At 41.4% G+C, this 13288-nt stretch overlaps 47 pseudogenes; all 47 read right to left on the bottom strand.

Annotated features, from left to right (window-relative positions):
- Positions 1 to 20: 20 nt before the first annotated feature.
- Positions 21 to 139, bottom strand: LOC142673711 (5S ribosomal RNA; annotated as a pseudogene).
- Positions 140 to 206: 67 nt separating this feature from the next.
- LOC142673480 (5S ribosomal RNA) lies at positions 207 to 325 on the bottom strand (annotated as a pseudogene).
- Positions 326 to 399: 74 nt separating this feature from the next.
- Positions 400 to 518, bottom strand: LOC142674154 (5S ribosomal RNA; annotated as a pseudogene).
- Positions 519 to 585: 67 nt separating this feature from the next.
- On the bottom strand, positions 586 to 704 carry LOC142673338 (5S ribosomal RNA; annotated as a pseudogene).
- Positions 705 to 771: 67 nt separating this feature from the next.
- LOC142673917 (5S ribosomal RNA) lies at positions 772 to 890 on the bottom strand (annotated as a pseudogene).
- Positions 891 to 957: 67 nt separating this feature from the next.
- Positions 958 to 1076, bottom strand: LOC142673746 (5S ribosomal RNA; annotated as a pseudogene).
- A 67-nt stretch (positions 1077 to 1143) lies between these two features.
- Positions 1144 to 1262, bottom strand: LOC142674643 (5S ribosomal RNA; annotated as a pseudogene).
- A 67-nt stretch (positions 1263 to 1329) lies between these two features.
- Positions 1330 to 1448, bottom strand: LOC142674248 (5S ribosomal RNA; annotated as a pseudogene).
- A 253-nt stretch (positions 1449 to 1701) lies between these two features.
- On the bottom strand, positions 1702 to 1820 carry LOC142673842 (5S ribosomal RNA; annotated as a pseudogene).
- A 67-nt stretch (positions 1821 to 1887) lies between these two features.
- LOC142674405 (5S ribosomal RNA) lies at positions 1888 to 2006 on the bottom strand (annotated as a pseudogene).
- A 253-nt stretch (positions 2007 to 2259) lies between these two features.
- On the bottom strand, positions 2260 to 2378 carry LOC142673786 (5S ribosomal RNA; annotated as a pseudogene).
- Positions 2379 to 2445: 67 nt separating this feature from the next.
- LOC142673916 (5S ribosomal RNA) lies at positions 2446 to 2564 on the bottom strand (annotated as a pseudogene).
- Positions 2565 to 2631: 67 nt separating this feature from the next.
- Positions 2632 to 2750, bottom strand: LOC142674403 (5S ribosomal RNA; annotated as a pseudogene).
- A 67-nt stretch (positions 2751 to 2817) lies between these two features.
- LOC142673226 (5S ribosomal RNA) lies at positions 2818 to 2936 on the bottom strand (annotated as a pseudogene).
- A 67-nt stretch (positions 2937 to 3003) lies between these two features.
- Positions 3004 to 3122, bottom strand: LOC142673736 (5S ribosomal RNA; annotated as a pseudogene).
- Positions 3123 to 4241: 1119 nt separating this feature from the next.
- Positions 4242 to 4360, bottom strand: LOC142673971 (5S ribosomal RNA; annotated as a pseudogene).
- A 67-nt stretch (positions 4361 to 4427) lies between these two features.
- LOC142673544 (5S ribosomal RNA) lies at positions 4428 to 4546 on the bottom strand (annotated as a pseudogene).
- A 67-nt stretch (positions 4547 to 4613) lies between these two features.
- LOC142674402 (5S ribosomal RNA) lies at positions 4614 to 4732 on the bottom strand (annotated as a pseudogene).
- Positions 4733 to 4799: 67 nt separating this feature from the next.
- LOC142673468 (5S ribosomal RNA) lies at positions 4800 to 4918 on the bottom strand (annotated as a pseudogene).
- A 253-nt stretch (positions 4919 to 5171) lies between these two features.
- On the bottom strand, positions 5172 to 5290 carry LOC142674492 (5S ribosomal RNA; annotated as a pseudogene).
- A 67-nt stretch (positions 5291 to 5357) lies between these two features.
- On the bottom strand, positions 5358 to 5476 carry LOC142674197 (5S ribosomal RNA; annotated as a pseudogene).
- A 67-nt stretch (positions 5477 to 5543) lies between these two features.
- Positions 5544 to 5662, bottom strand: LOC142674173 (5S ribosomal RNA; annotated as a pseudogene).
- Positions 5663 to 5729: 67 nt separating this feature from the next.
- Positions 5730 to 5848, bottom strand: LOC142674679 (5S ribosomal RNA; annotated as a pseudogene).
- Positions 5849 to 5915: 67 nt separating this feature from the next.
- Positions 5916 to 6034, bottom strand: LOC142673188 (5S ribosomal RNA; annotated as a pseudogene).
- A 67-nt stretch (positions 6035 to 6101) lies between these two features.
- LOC142674247 (5S ribosomal RNA) lies at positions 6102 to 6220 on the bottom strand (annotated as a pseudogene).
- Positions 6221 to 6287: 67 nt separating this feature from the next.
- LOC142674113 (5S ribosomal RNA) lies at positions 6288 to 6406 on the bottom strand (annotated as a pseudogene).
- A 67-nt stretch (positions 6407 to 6473) lies between these two features.
- On the bottom strand, positions 6474 to 6592 carry LOC142674246 (5S ribosomal RNA; annotated as a pseudogene).
- Positions 6593 to 6659: 67 nt separating this feature from the next.
- On the bottom strand, positions 6660 to 6778 carry LOC142673970 (5S ribosomal RNA; annotated as a pseudogene).
- A 67-nt stretch (positions 6779 to 6845) lies between these two features.
- LOC142673521 (5S ribosomal RNA) lies at positions 6846 to 6964 on the bottom strand (annotated as a pseudogene).
- Positions 6965 to 7031: 67 nt separating this feature from the next.
- LOC142673734 (5S ribosomal RNA) lies at positions 7032 to 7150 on the bottom strand (annotated as a pseudogene).
- Positions 7151 to 7217: 67 nt separating this feature from the next.
- LOC142674245 (5S ribosomal RNA) lies at positions 7218 to 7336 on the bottom strand (annotated as a pseudogene).
- A 67-nt stretch (positions 7337 to 7403) lies between these two features.
- LOC142673934 (5S ribosomal RNA) lies at positions 7404 to 7522 on the bottom strand (annotated as a pseudogene).
- A 67-nt stretch (positions 7523 to 7589) lies between these two features.
- LOC142673789 (5S ribosomal RNA) lies at positions 7590 to 7708 on the bottom strand (annotated as a pseudogene).
- Positions 7709 to 7775: 67 nt separating this feature from the next.
- Positions 7776 to 7894, bottom strand: LOC142674401 (5S ribosomal RNA; annotated as a pseudogene).
- A 67-nt stretch (positions 7895 to 7961) lies between these two features.
- Positions 7962 to 8080, bottom strand: LOC142673955 (5S ribosomal RNA; annotated as a pseudogene).
- A 253-nt stretch (positions 8081 to 8333) lies between these two features.
- On the bottom strand, positions 8334 to 8452 carry LOC142674491 (5S ribosomal RNA; annotated as a pseudogene).
- Positions 8453 to 8519: 67 nt separating this feature from the next.
- Positions 8520 to 8638, bottom strand: LOC142674196 (5S ribosomal RNA; annotated as a pseudogene).
- Positions 8639 to 8705: 67 nt separating this feature from the next.
- Positions 8706 to 8824, bottom strand: LOC142674678 (5S ribosomal RNA; annotated as a pseudogene).
- Positions 8825 to 8891: 67 nt separating this feature from the next.
- LOC142674400 (5S ribosomal RNA) lies at positions 8892 to 9010 on the bottom strand (annotated as a pseudogene).
- Positions 9011 to 9077: 67 nt separating this feature from the next.
- LOC142673850 (5S ribosomal RNA) lies at positions 9078 to 9196 on the bottom strand (annotated as a pseudogene).
- Positions 9197 to 9449: 253 nt separating this feature from the next.
- LOC142674641 (5S ribosomal RNA) lies at positions 9450 to 9568 on the bottom strand (annotated as a pseudogene).
- A 67-nt stretch (positions 9569 to 9635) lies between these two features.
- LOC142673953 (5S ribosomal RNA) lies at positions 9636 to 9754 on the bottom strand (annotated as a pseudogene).
- Positions 9755 to 9821: 67 nt separating this feature from the next.
- Positions 9822 to 9940, bottom strand: LOC142673733 (5S ribosomal RNA; annotated as a pseudogene).
- Positions 9941 to 10007: 67 nt separating this feature from the next.
- On the bottom strand, positions 10008 to 10126 carry LOC142674242 (5S ribosomal RNA; annotated as a pseudogene).
- Positions 10127 to 10193: 67 nt separating this feature from the next.
- Positions 10194 to 10312, bottom strand: LOC142674452 (5S ribosomal RNA; annotated as a pseudogene).
- A 67-nt stretch (positions 10313 to 10379) lies between these two features.
- On the bottom strand, positions 10380 to 10498 carry LOC142673818 (5S ribosomal RNA; annotated as a pseudogene).
- A 67-nt stretch (positions 10499 to 10565) lies between these two features.
- On the bottom strand, positions 10566 to 10684 carry LOC142673465 (5S ribosomal RNA; annotated as a pseudogene).
- Between the last annotated feature and the right edge of the window lie 2604 nt (positions 10685 to 13288).

Below are 13288 nucleotides of genomic sequence, written 5' to 3'. Positions count from 1 at the left end.
ATCTAAACGACATAATAAAAAGTCAACCGCACCACGGATTCCCAGACAGTCTCCCACACTGGTACTAGCGAGGCCTTAAGCTGTGTAACTTCTGCGATCTGACGAGAGCAGACACATTCAGCTTAGAATGGCCATTGAGATTACATGCTTTAATCCATAGTCCTTTTTAATCGATTGTGAAACAAAATCTAAACGACATAATAAAAAGTCAACCGCACCATGGATTCCCAGACAGTCTCCCACACTGGTACTAGCGAGGCCTTAAGCTGTGTAACTTCTGCGATCTGACGAGAGCAGGGACATTCAGCTTAGAATGGCCATTGACATTTAAAGCCTTAAGCCTTAATCCATACTCCTATTTAATCTATTGTGAAACAAAATCTAAACAACATAATAAAAAGTCAACCGCACCACGGATTCCCAGACAGTCTCCCACACTGGTACTAGCGAGGCCTTTAGCTGTGTAACTTCTGCGATCTGACGAGAGTAGGGACATTCAGCTTAGAGTGGCCATTGACATTAAGTGCTTTAATACATAGTCCTTTTTAATCGATTGTGAAACAAAATCTAAACGACATAATAAAAATTCAACCGCACCACGGATTCCCAGACAGTTTCCCACACTGGTACTAGCGAGGCCTTAAGCTGTGTAACTTCTGCGTTCTGACGAGAGCAGGCACATTCAGCTTAGAATGGCCATTGACGTTTAATGCTTTAATCCATAGTCCTATTTAATCTATTGTGAAACAAAATCTAAACGACATAATAAAAAGTCATCCGCACCACGGATTCCCAGACAGTCTCCCACACTGGTACTAGCAAAGCCTTAAGCTGTGTAACTTCTGCGATCTGACGAGAGCAGGCACATTCAGCTTAGAATGGCCATTGACATTAAATGCTTTAATCCATAGTCCTTTTTAATCGATTGTGAAACAAAATCTAAACGACATAATAAAAAGGCAACCGCACCACGGATTCCCAGACAGTCTCCCACACTGGTACTAGCGAGGCCTTAAGCTGTGTAACTTCTGCAGTCTGACGAGAGCAGGCACATTCAGCTTAGAATGGCCATTGACATTAAATGCGTTAATCCATAGTCCTTTTTAATCGATTGTGAAACAAAATCTAAATGACATAATAAAAAGTCAACCGCACCACGGATTCCCAGACAGTCTCCCACACTGGTACTAGCGAGGCCTTAAACTGTGTAACTTCTGCGATCTGACGAGAGCAGGGACATTCAGCTTAGAATGGCCATTGACATTAAATGCTTTAATCCATAGTCCTTTTTAATCGATTGTGAAACAAAATCTAAACGACATAATAAAAAGTCAACCGCACCACGGATTCCCAGACAGTCTCCCACACTGGTACTAGCGAGGCCTTAAGCTGTGTAACTTCTGCGATCTGACGAGAGCAGGCACATTCAGCTTAGAATGGCCATTGACGTTAAATGCTTTAATCCATAGTCCTATTTAATCTATTGTGAAACAAAATCTAAACGACATAATAAAAAGTCAACCGCACCACGGATTCCCAGCCAGTCTCCCACACTGGTACCAGCGAGGACTTAAGCTGTATATCTTCTGCGATCTGACGAGAGCAGGCACATTCAGGTTAGAATGGCCATTGACATTAAAAGCCTTAATCCATAGTCCTATTTAATCTATTGTGAAACAAAATCTAAACAACATAATAAAAAGTCAACCGCACCACGGATTCCCAGACAGTCTCCCACAATGGTACTAGCGAGGCCTTAAGCTGTGTAACTTCTGCGATCTGACGAGAGCAGACACATTCAGCTTAGAATGGCCATTGAGATTACATGCTTTAATCCATAGTCCTTTTTAATCGATTGTGAAACAAAATCTAAACGACATAATAAAAAGTCAACCGCACCACGGATTCCCAGACAGTCTCCCACACTGGTACTAGCGAGGCCTTAAGCTGTGTAACTTCTGCGATCTGACGAGAGCAGGGACATTCAGCTTAGAATGGCCATTGACATTAAAAGCCTTAATCCATACTCCTATTTAATCTATTGTGAAACAAAATCTAAACAACATAATAAAAAGTCAACCGCACCACGGATTCCCAGACAGTCTCCCACACTGGTACTAGCGAGGCCTTAAGCTGTGTAACTTCTGCGATCTGACGAGAGTAGGGACATTCAGCTTAGAGAGGCCATTGACATTAAGTGCTTTAATACATAGTCCTTTTTAATCGATTGTGAAACAAAATCTAAACGACATAATAAAAATTCAACCGCACCACGGATTCCCAGACAGTTTCCCACACTGGTACTAGCGAGGCCTTAAGCTGTGTAACTTCTGCGTTCTGACGAGAGCAGGCACATTCAGTTTAGAATGGCCATTGACGTTTAATGCTTTAATCCATAGTCCTATTTAATCTATTGTGAAACAAAATCTAAACAACATAATAAAAAGTCATCCGCACCACGGATTCCCAGACAGTCTCCCACACTGGTACTAGCAAAGCCTTAAGCTGTGTAACTTCTGCGATCTGACGAGAGCAGGCACATTCAGCTTAGAATGGCCATTGACATTAAATGCTTTAATCCATAGTCCTTTTTAATCGATTGTGAAACAAAATCTAAACAACATAATAAAAAGTCAACCGCACCACGGATTCCCAGACAGTCTCCCACACTGGTACTAGCGAGGCCTTAAGCTGTGTAACTTCTGCGATCTGACGAGAGCAGGGACATTCAGCTTAGAATGGCCATTGACATTAAATGCTTTAATCCATAGTCCTTTTTAATCGATTGTGAAACAAAATCTAAACGACATAATAAAAATTCAACCGCACCACGGATTCCCAGACAGTCTCCCACACTGGTACTAGCGAGGCCTTAAGCTGTGTAACTTCTGCGATCTGACGAGAGCAGGCACATTCAGCTTAGAATGGCCATTGACGTTAAATGCTTTAATCCATAGTCCTATTTAATCTATTGTGAAACAAAATCTAAACGACATAATTAAAAGTCAACCGCACCACGGATTCCCAGACAGTCTCCCACACTGGTACTAGCGAGGCGTTAAGCTGTGTAACTTCTGCGATCTAACGAGAGCAGGCACATTCAGCTTAGAATGGCCATTGACATTAAATGCTTTAATCCATAGTCCTTTTTAATCGATTGTGAAACAAAATCTAAACGACATAATAAAAAGTCAACCGCACCACGGATTCCCAGACAGTCTCCCACACTGGTACTAGCGAGGACTTAAAGGAACAGTGTCATGGCAAATAATTTTTTTTATATGTTAAAGATGTTAGTGCTTTAATAAAAACGTTTTTATTCATTTGTGTGTTTGTGTTTTACTTTTTCTTATTTTTACACTTTTTCTTCCCTATGGGGGCTGCCATTTTTTGTTCCATTTCTGTGTGTGTCGATTAACGACACACACAGACATGGAGTACGGCAGCCACAGTCCCATAGGGACTGTGAACGGCTCCCGTCCCATTCACGTCCGTGTACGGCGTCTGTGTGGGAACTGCGCATGCGCCGCTCCCACACAGTCCTATTCGAAATTGGCGCCGTCCGGCGCCATTTTCCTGTGGACCGGAAGTCGCGGCCGGACTGTAATATTACTACTTCCGGTCGCGGCTTCCGGACTTGTGCACATGGAACAGCGGCAGCAAAGGGAGCGGACGGGCCGGAGGGAGCCGCGGCGGCAGGAGCAGGTAAGACATTTCAATGTATGTTAGTGTTTGTGTGTGTTTACTACTGTATGTAAACCTACTACACTGTGGGTTACCTCAAAAAATGGCGACACACAGTGTAGGAGGTTAAACCTTTCAAACCCCTCGTTTATCCCGGCACTAGCCAGGATAAAGGAGGGGGGGATGCTGAGAGCTCACTAGAGCGAGGGCTTTTAACCCAATGTTGCAATGCTGCAATTTTGGGAACTAGCTCCATCTAGTGACCAAAAATGGGTAGTATTATAAATTAGAATTAATTTATAATATTTCCTGACTATTTCCTGACTCGTGAAAAAAATAAAAAAAATTTGAACCATGTTTAATCACCCACACACTAAATGTTTAATTTTTAAAAAAAAAACATGTTTTTCTGGCAACACCATGCCTTTAAGCTGTGTAACTTCTGCGATCTGACGAGAGCAGGGACATTCAGCTTAGAATGGCCATTGACATTAAATGCTTTAATCCATAGTCCTTTTTAATCGATTGTGAAACAAAATTTAAATGACATAATAAAAAGTCAACCGCACCACGGATTTCCTGACAGTCTCCCACACTGGTACTAGCGAGGCCTTAAACTGTGTAACTTCTGCGATCTGACGAGAGCAGGGACATTCAGCTTAGAATGGCCATTGACATTAAATGCTTTAATCCATAGTCCTTTTTAATCAATTGTGAAACAAAATCTAAACGACATAATAAAAATTCAACCGCACCACGGATTCCCAGACAGTCTCCCACACTGGTACTAGCGAGGCCTTAAGCTGTGTAACTTCTGCGATCTGACGAGAGCAGGCAAATTCAGCTTAGAATGGCCATTGACATTACATGCTTTAATCCATAGTCCTTTTTAATCGATTGTGAAACAAAATCTAAACGACATAATAAAAAGTCAACCGCACCACGGATTCCCAGACAGTCTCCCACACTGGTACTAGCGAGGCCTTAAGCTGTGTAACTTCTGCGATCTGACGAGAGCAGGGACATTCAGCTTAGAATGGCCATTGACATTAAATGCTTTAATCCATAGTCCTTTTTAATCGATTGTGAAACAAAATCTAAACGACATAATAAAAAATCAACCGCACCACGGATTCCCAGACAGTCTCCCACACTGGTACTAGCGAGACCTTAAGCTGTGTAACTTCTGCGATCTGACGAGAGCAGGCACATTCAGCTTAGAATGGCCATTGACGTTAAATGCTTTAATCCATAGTCCTATTTAATCTATTGTGAAACAAAATCTAAACGACATAATAAAAAGTCAACCGCACCATGGATTCCCAGACAGTCTCCCACACTGGTACTAGCGAGGCGTTAAGCTGTGTAACTTCTGCGATCTAACGAGAGCAGGCACATTCAGCTTAGAATGGCCATTGACATTAAATGCTTTAATCCATAGTACTTTTTAATCGATTGTGAAACAAAATCTAAACGACATAATAAAAAGTCAACCGCACCACGGATTCCCAGACAGTCTCCCACACTGGTACTAGCAAGGCCTTAAGCTGTGTAACTTCTGCGATCTGACGAGAGCAGGCACATTCAGCTTAGAATGGCCATTGACGTTAAACACTTTAATCCATAGTCCTATTTAATCTATTGTGAAACAAAATCTAAACGACATAATAAAAAGTCAACCGCACCACGGATTCCCAGACAGTCTCCCACACTGGTACTAGCGAGGACTTAAGCTGTATAACTTCTGCGATCTGACGAGAGCAGGCACATTCAGGTTAGAATGGCCATTGCCATTAAAAGCCTCAATCCATAGTCCTATTTAATCTATTGTGAAACAAAATCTAAACAACATAATAAAAAGTCAACCGCACCACGGATTCCCAGACAGTCTCCCACACTGGTACTAGCGAGGCGTTAAGCTGTGTAACTTCTGCGATCTAACGAGAGCAGGCACATTTAGCTTAGAATGGCCATTGACACTAAATGCTTTAATCCATAGTCCTTTTTAATCGATTGTGAAACAAAATCTAAACGACATAATAAAAAGTCAACCGCACCACGGATTCCCAGACAGTCTCCCACACTGGTACTAGCGAGGCCTTAAGCTGTGTAACTTCTGCGATCTGACGAGAGCAGACACATTCAGCTTAGAATGGCCATTGACAGTACATGCTTTAATCCATAGTCCTTTTTAATCGATTGTGAAACAAAATCTAAACGACATAATAAAAAGTCAACCGCACCACGGATTCCCAGACAGTCTCCCACACTGGTACTAGCGAGGCCTTAAGCTGTGTAACTTCTGCGATCTGACGAGAGCAGGGACATTCAGCTTAGAATCGCCATTGACATTAAATGCTTTAATCCATAGTCCTTTTTAATCGATTGTGAAACAAAATCTAAACGACATAATAAAAAGTCAACCGCACCACGGATTCCCAGACAGTCTCCCACACTGGTACTAGCGAGGCCTTAAGCTGTGTAACTTCTGCGATCTGACGAGAGCAGGCACATTCAGCTTAGAATGGCCATTGACATTAAATGCTTTAATCCATAGTCCTATTTAATCTATTGTGAAACAAAATCTAAACGACATAATAAAAAGTCAACCGCACCACGGATTCCCAGACAGTCTCCCACACTGGTACTAGCGAGGCGTTAAGCTGTGTAACTTTTGCGATCTAACGAGAGCAGGCACATTCAGCTTAGAATGGCCATTGACATTAAATGCTTTAATCTATAGTCCTTTTTAATCGATTGTGAAACAAAATCTAAACGACATAATAAAAAGTCAACCGCACCACGGATTCCCAGACAGTCTCCCACACTGGTACTAGCGAGGCCTTAAGCTGTGTAACTTCTGCGATCTGACGAGAGCAGGCACATTCAGCTTAGAATGGCCATTGACATTAAATGCGTTAATCCATAGTCCTTTTTAATCGATTGTGAAACAAAATTTAAATGACATAATAAAAAGTCAACCGCACCACGGATTTCCTGACAGTCTCCCACACTGGTACTAGCGAGGCCTTAAACTGTGTAACTTCTGCGATCTGACGAGAGCAGGGACATTCAGCTTAGAATGGCCATTGACATTAAATGCTTTAATCCATAGTCCTTTTTAATCAATTGTGAAACAAAATCTAAACGACATAATAAAAATTCAACCGCACCACGGATTCCCAGACAGTCTCCCACACTGGTACTAGCGAGGCCTTAAGCTGTGTAACTTCTGCGATCTGACGAGAGCAGGCAAATTCAGCTTAGAATGGCCATTGAGGTTAAATGCTTTAATCCATAGTCCTATTTAATCTATTGTGAAACAAAATCTAAACGACATAATAAAAAGTCAACCGCACCACGGATTCCCAGACAGTCTCCCACACTGGTACTAGCGAGGCGTTAAGCTGTGTAACTTCTGCGATCTAACGAGAGCAGGCACATTCAGCTTAGAATGGCCATTGACATTAAATGCTTTAATCCATAGTCCTTTTTAATCGATTGTGAAACAAAATCTAAACGACATAATAAAAAGTCAACCGCACCACGGATTCCCAGACAGTCTCCCACACTGGTACTAGCGAGGCCTTAAGCTGTGTAACTTCTGCGATCTGACGAGAGCAGGCACATTCAGCTTAGAATGGCCATTGACGTTAAATGCTTTAATCCATAGTCCTATTTAATCTATTGTGAAACAAAATCTAAACGACATAATAAAAAGTCAACCGCACCACGGATTCCCAGACAGTCTCCCACACTGGTACTAGCAAGGACTTAAGCTGTATAACTTCTGCGATCTGACGAGAGCAGGCACATTCAGCTTAGAATGGCCATTGCCATTAAAAGCCTTAATCCATAGTCCTATTTAATCTATTGTGAAACAAAATCTAAACAACATAATAAAAAGTCAACCGCACCACGGATTCCCAGACAGTCTCCCACACTGGTACTAGCGAGGCCTTAAGCTGTGTAACTTCTGCTATCTGACGAGAGCAGACACATTCAGCTTAGAATGGCCATTGACATTACATGCTTTAATCCATAGTCCTTTTTAATCGATTGTGAAACAAAATCTAAACGACATAATAAAAAGTCAACCGCACCACGGATTCCCAGACAGTCTCCCACACTGGTACTAGCGAGGCCTTAAGCTGTGTAACTTCTGCGATCTGACGAGAGCAGGGACATTCAGCTTAGAATGGCCATTGACATTAAATGCTTTAATCCATAGTCCTTTTTAATCGATTGTGAAACAAAATCTAAACGACATAATAAAAAATCAACCGCACCACGGATTCCCAGACAGTCTCCCACACTGGTACTAGCGAGAACTTAAGCTGTGTAACTTCTGCGATCTGACGAGAGCAGGCACATTCAGCTTAGAATGGCCATTGACGTTAAATGCTTTAATCCATAGTCCTATTTAATCTATTGTGAAACAAAATCTAAACGACATAATAAAAAGTCAACCGCACCATGGATTCCCAGACAGTCTCCCACACTGGTACTAGCGAGGCGTTAAGCTGTGTAACTTCTGCGATCTAACGAGAGCAGGCACATTCAGCTTAGAATGGCCATTGACATTAAATGCTTTAATCCATAGTCCTTTTTAATCGATTGTGAAACAAAATCTAAACGACATAATAAAAAGTCAACCGCACCACGGATTCCCAGACAGTCTCCCACACTGGTACTAGCAAGGCCTTAAGCTGTGTAACTTCTGCGATCTGACGAGAGCAGGCACATTCAGCTTAGAATGGCCATTGACATTAAACGCTTTAATCCATAGTCCTATTTAATCTATTGTGAAACAAAATCTAAACGACATAATAAAAAGTCAACCGCACCACGGATTCCCAGACAGTCTCCCACACTGGTACTAGCGAGGACTTAAGCTGTATAACTTCTGCGATCTGACGAGAGCAGGCACATTCAGGTTAGAATGGCCATTGCCATTAAAAGCCTTAATCCATAGTCCTATTTAATCTATTGTGAAACAAAATCTAAACAACATAATAAAAAGTCAACCGCACCACGGATTCCCAGACAGTCTCCCACACTGGTACTAGCGAGGCCTTAAGCTGTGTAACTTCTGCGATCTGACGAGAGCAGACACATTCAGCTTAGAATGGCCATTGACATTACATGCTTTAATCCATAGTCCTTTTTAATCGATTGTGAAACAAAATCTAAACGACATAATAAAAAGTCAACCGCACCACGGATTCCCAGACAGTCTCCCACACTGGTACTAGCGAGGCCTTAAGCTGTGTAACTTCTGCGATCTGACGAGAGCAGGGACATTCAGCTTAGAATGGCCATTGACATTAAATGCTTTAATCCATAGTCCTTTTTAAGCGATTGTGAAACAAAATCTAAACGACATAATAAAAAATCAACCGCACCACGGATTCCCAGACAGTCTCCCACACTGGTACTAGCGAGACCTTAAGCTGTGTAACTTCTGCGACCTGACGAGAGCAGGCACATTCAGCTTAGAATGGCCATTGACGTTAAATGCTTTAATCCATAGTCCTATTTAATCTATTGTGAAACAAAATCTAAACGACATAATAAAAAGTCAACCGCACCATGGATTCCCAGACAGTCTCCCACACTGGTACTAGCGAGGCGTTAAGCTGTGTAACTTCTGCGATCTAACGAGAGCAGGCACATTCAGCTTAGAATGGCCATTGACTTTAAATGCTTTAATCCATAGTCCTTTTTAATCGATTGTGAAACAAAATCTAAACGACATAATAAAAAGTCAACCGCACCACGGATTCCCAGACAGTCTCCCACACTGGTACTAGCGAGGCCTTAAACTGTGTAACTTCTGCGATCTGACGAGAGCAGGGACATTCAGCTTAGAATGGCCATTGACATTAAATGCTTTAATCCATAGTCCTTTTTAATCGATTGTGAAACAAAATCTAAACGACATAATAAAAATTCAACCGCACCACGGATTCCCAGACAGTCTCCCACACTGGTACTAGCGAGACCTTAAGCTGTGTAACTTCTGCGATCTGACGAGAGCAGGCAAATTCAGCTTAGAATGGCCATTGAGGTTAAATGCTTTAATCCATAGTCCTATTTAATCTATTGTGAAACAAAATCTAAACGACATAATAGAAAGTCAACCGCACCACGGATTCCCAGACAGTCTCCCACACTGGTACTAGCGAGGCGTTAAGCTGTGTAACTTCTGCGATCTAACGAGAGCAGGCACATTCAGCTTAGAATGGCCATTGACATTAAATGCTTTAATCCATAGTCCTTTTTAATCGATTGTGAAACAAAATCTAAACGACATAATAAAAAGTCAACCGCACCACGGATTCCCAGACAGTCTCCCACACTGGTACTAGCGAGGCCTTAAGCTGTGTAACTTCTGCGATCTGACGAGAGCAGGCACATTCAGCTTAGAATGGCCATTGACATTAAAAGCCTTAATCCATAGTCCTATTTAATCTATTGTGAAACAAAATCTAAACAACATAATAAAAAGTCAACTGCACCACGGATTCCCAGACAGTCTCCCACACTGGTACTAGCGAGGCCTTAAGCTGTGTAACTTCTGCGTTCTGACGAGAGCAGGCACATTCAGCTTAGAATGGCCATTGACGTTAAATGCTTTAATCCATAGTCCTATTTAATCTAATGTGAAACAAAATCTAAACGACATAATAAAAAGGCAACCGCACCACGGATTCCCAGACAGTCTCCCACACTGGTACTAGCGAGGCCTTAAGCTGTGTAACTTCTGCGTTCTGACGAGAGAAGGCACATTCAGCTTAGAATGGCCATTGACGTTAAATGTTTTAATCCATAGTCCTATTTAATCTATTGTGAAACAAAATCTAAACAACATAATAAAAAGTCAACCGCACCACGGATTCCCAGACAGTCTCCCACACTGGTACTAGCGAGGCCTTAAGCTGTGTAACTTCTGCGATCTGACGAGAGCAGGTACATTCAGCTTAGAATGGCCATTAACATTAAATGTTTTAATCCATAGTCCTTTTTAACCCCTTCCCTCTTTAGCCACTTTTGACCTTCCTGACAGAGCCTCATTTTTCAAATTTGACATGTGTCACTTTATGTGGTAATAACTCCGGAATGCTTTCACCTATCCAAGCGATTCTGAGATTGTTTTCTCGTGACACATTGGACTTTATGTTACTGGCAAAATTTGCTCGATATGTTCAGTATTTAATTGTGAAAAACACCAAAATTTAGCGAAAAATTGCAAAAATTAGCATTTTTCTCAATTTAAATGTATCTGCTTGTAAGACAGGCAGTTATAATACACAAAATTGTTGCTAATTAACATCCCCCATATGTCTACTTTAGATTGGCATCGTTTTTTGAACATCCTTTTATTTTTCTATGACCTCACAAGGCTTAGAACTTTAGCAGCAATTTCTCACATTTTCAAGAAAATTTCAAAAGGCTATTTTTACAGGGGCCAGTTCAGTTGTGAAGTGGTTTTGAGGGCCTTATATATTAGAAACCCCAAAAAAGTCACCCCATTTTAAAAACTTCACCCCTCAAAGTATTCAAAACAGCATTTAGAAAATGTCTTAACCCTTTAAACATTTCACAGGAATTAAAGCAAAGTAGAGGTGAAATTTACAAATTTCATATTTTTCTGCAGAAATACATTTTTAATACAATTTTTTTTATAACACAGAAGGTTTTACCAGAGAAATGCAACTCAATATTTGTTGCCCAGTTTTTGCAGTTTTAGGAAATATCCCACATGTGGCCGTAGCGTGCTACTGGACTGAAACACCGGCCTCAGAAGCAAAGGAGCACCTAGTGGATTTTGGGGCCTTATTTTTGTTAGAATATATTTTAGGCACCATGTCAGGTTTGAAGGGCTCTTGCGGTGCCAAAACAGTCAAAATCCCCCAAAAGTGACCCCATCTGGGAAACTAGACACCTCAAGGAAATTATCTAGGGGTGTAGTGAGCATTTTCACCGCACAGGTTTTTTACAGAAATTATTGGAAGTAGGCCGTGAAAATTAAAATCAACATTTCTTCAAAGAAAATGTAGGTTTAGCGATTTTTTTTCTCATTTCCACAAGGACTAAAGGAGAAAAAGCACCGCAAAATTTGTAAAGCAATTTCTCCCGAGTAAAACAATACCTCACATGTGGTAATAAACGGTTGTTTGGAGACACGGCGTGGCTGAGAAGGGAAAGAGCGCCATTTGGCTTTTGGAGTTCACATTTAGCAGGAATGGTTTGCGGAGGCCATGTCACATTTACAAAGCCCCTGAGGGGACAAAACAGTGAAAACCCCAAACAAGTGACCCCATTTTGGAAACTATACCCCTTGAGGAAATTATCTAGGGGTATAGTGAGCATTTTGACCCCACAGGTTTTTTGCAGAAATTTTTGCAAGTAGGCTGTGAAAATGAAAATCTACATTTTTTCAAATAAAATGTAGGTTTAGCTAATTTTTTTTCATTTCCACAAGGACTAAAGGAGAAAAATCACCATAAAATTTGTAAAGAAATTTCTCCCGAGTAAAACAGTACCCCACATGTGGTAATAAACGGCTGTTTGGACACACGGCGAGGCTGAGAAGGGAAAGAGCGCCATTTGGCTTTTGGAACTCAAATTTAGCAGGAATGGTTTGCGGAGGCCATGTTACATTTACAAAGCCCCTGAGGGGACAAAACAGTGGAAACCCCCCACAAGTGACCCCATTTTGGAAACAACACCCATTGAGGAAATTATCTAGGGGTATAGTGAGCGATTTGACACCACAGTTTTTTTGCAGAAATTATTGGAAGTAGGCCCTGAAAATAATAATCTACATTTTTTCAAAGAAAATGTAGGTTTAGCTAATTTTTTCTCATTTCCAGAAGGACTAAAGGAGAAAAAGCATCACAAAATTTGTAAAGCAATTTCTCCCGAGTAAAACAATACCCCACATGTGGTAATAAACGGCTGTTTGGACACACGGCAGGGCTTAGAAGGGAAAGAGCACTATTTGACTTTTTGAGATCACATTTAGCAGGAATGATTTGCGGAGGCCAGGTCACATTTGCAAAGCCCCTGAGGGGACAAAACAATGAAAACGCCCAAAAAGGGACTCCATTTAGGAAACTACACCTCTTGAAGAATGCATCTAGGGGTGTAGTGAGCATTTTGACCCCACAGATGTTTCATAGAATTTATTAGAATTAGGCAGTGAAAATAAAAACAGTCCTTTTTCTTCAATAAGACGTAGCTTTAGCGCAAATTTTTTCATTTTCTCAACAAATAAAGGAAAAAAAGAACCCAACATTTGTAAAGCTATTTCTCCCGAGTACGGCAATACCCCATATGTGGTCATAAACTGCTGTTTGGGCAAACGGCAGGGCTCAGAAGGGAAGGACCGCCATTTGGAGTGCAGATGTTGCTGGATTGGTTTCTGGGCACCTGTGGGCCCAAAACAGTGGAAACCCCCCAGAAGTGACCCCATTTTGTAAACTACACCCCTCAATGCATTTACCAAGGGGTGTAGTAAGCATTTTAACCCTGCAGGTGTTTTGTAGAAATTAGTGTGCGCTCAATGTTGCAGAGTGAAAATGGGATTTTTTTCCAT

The sequence above is a fragment of the Rhinoderma darwinii genome, assembly GCF_050947455.1.
Source record: "Rhinoderma darwinii isolate aRhiDar2 chromosome 1 unlocalized genomic scaffold, aRhiDar2.hap1 SUPER_1_unloc_5, whole genome shotgun sequence".
NCBI classification, from domain to species: domain Eukaryota; kingdom Metazoa; phylum Chordata; class Amphibia; order Anura; family Rhinodermatidae; genus Rhinoderma; species Rhinoderma darwinii.
The sequence above is the reverse complement of the archived record's forward strand: the minus strand, read 5'-3'. Positions and strand labels throughout refer to the sequence as shown.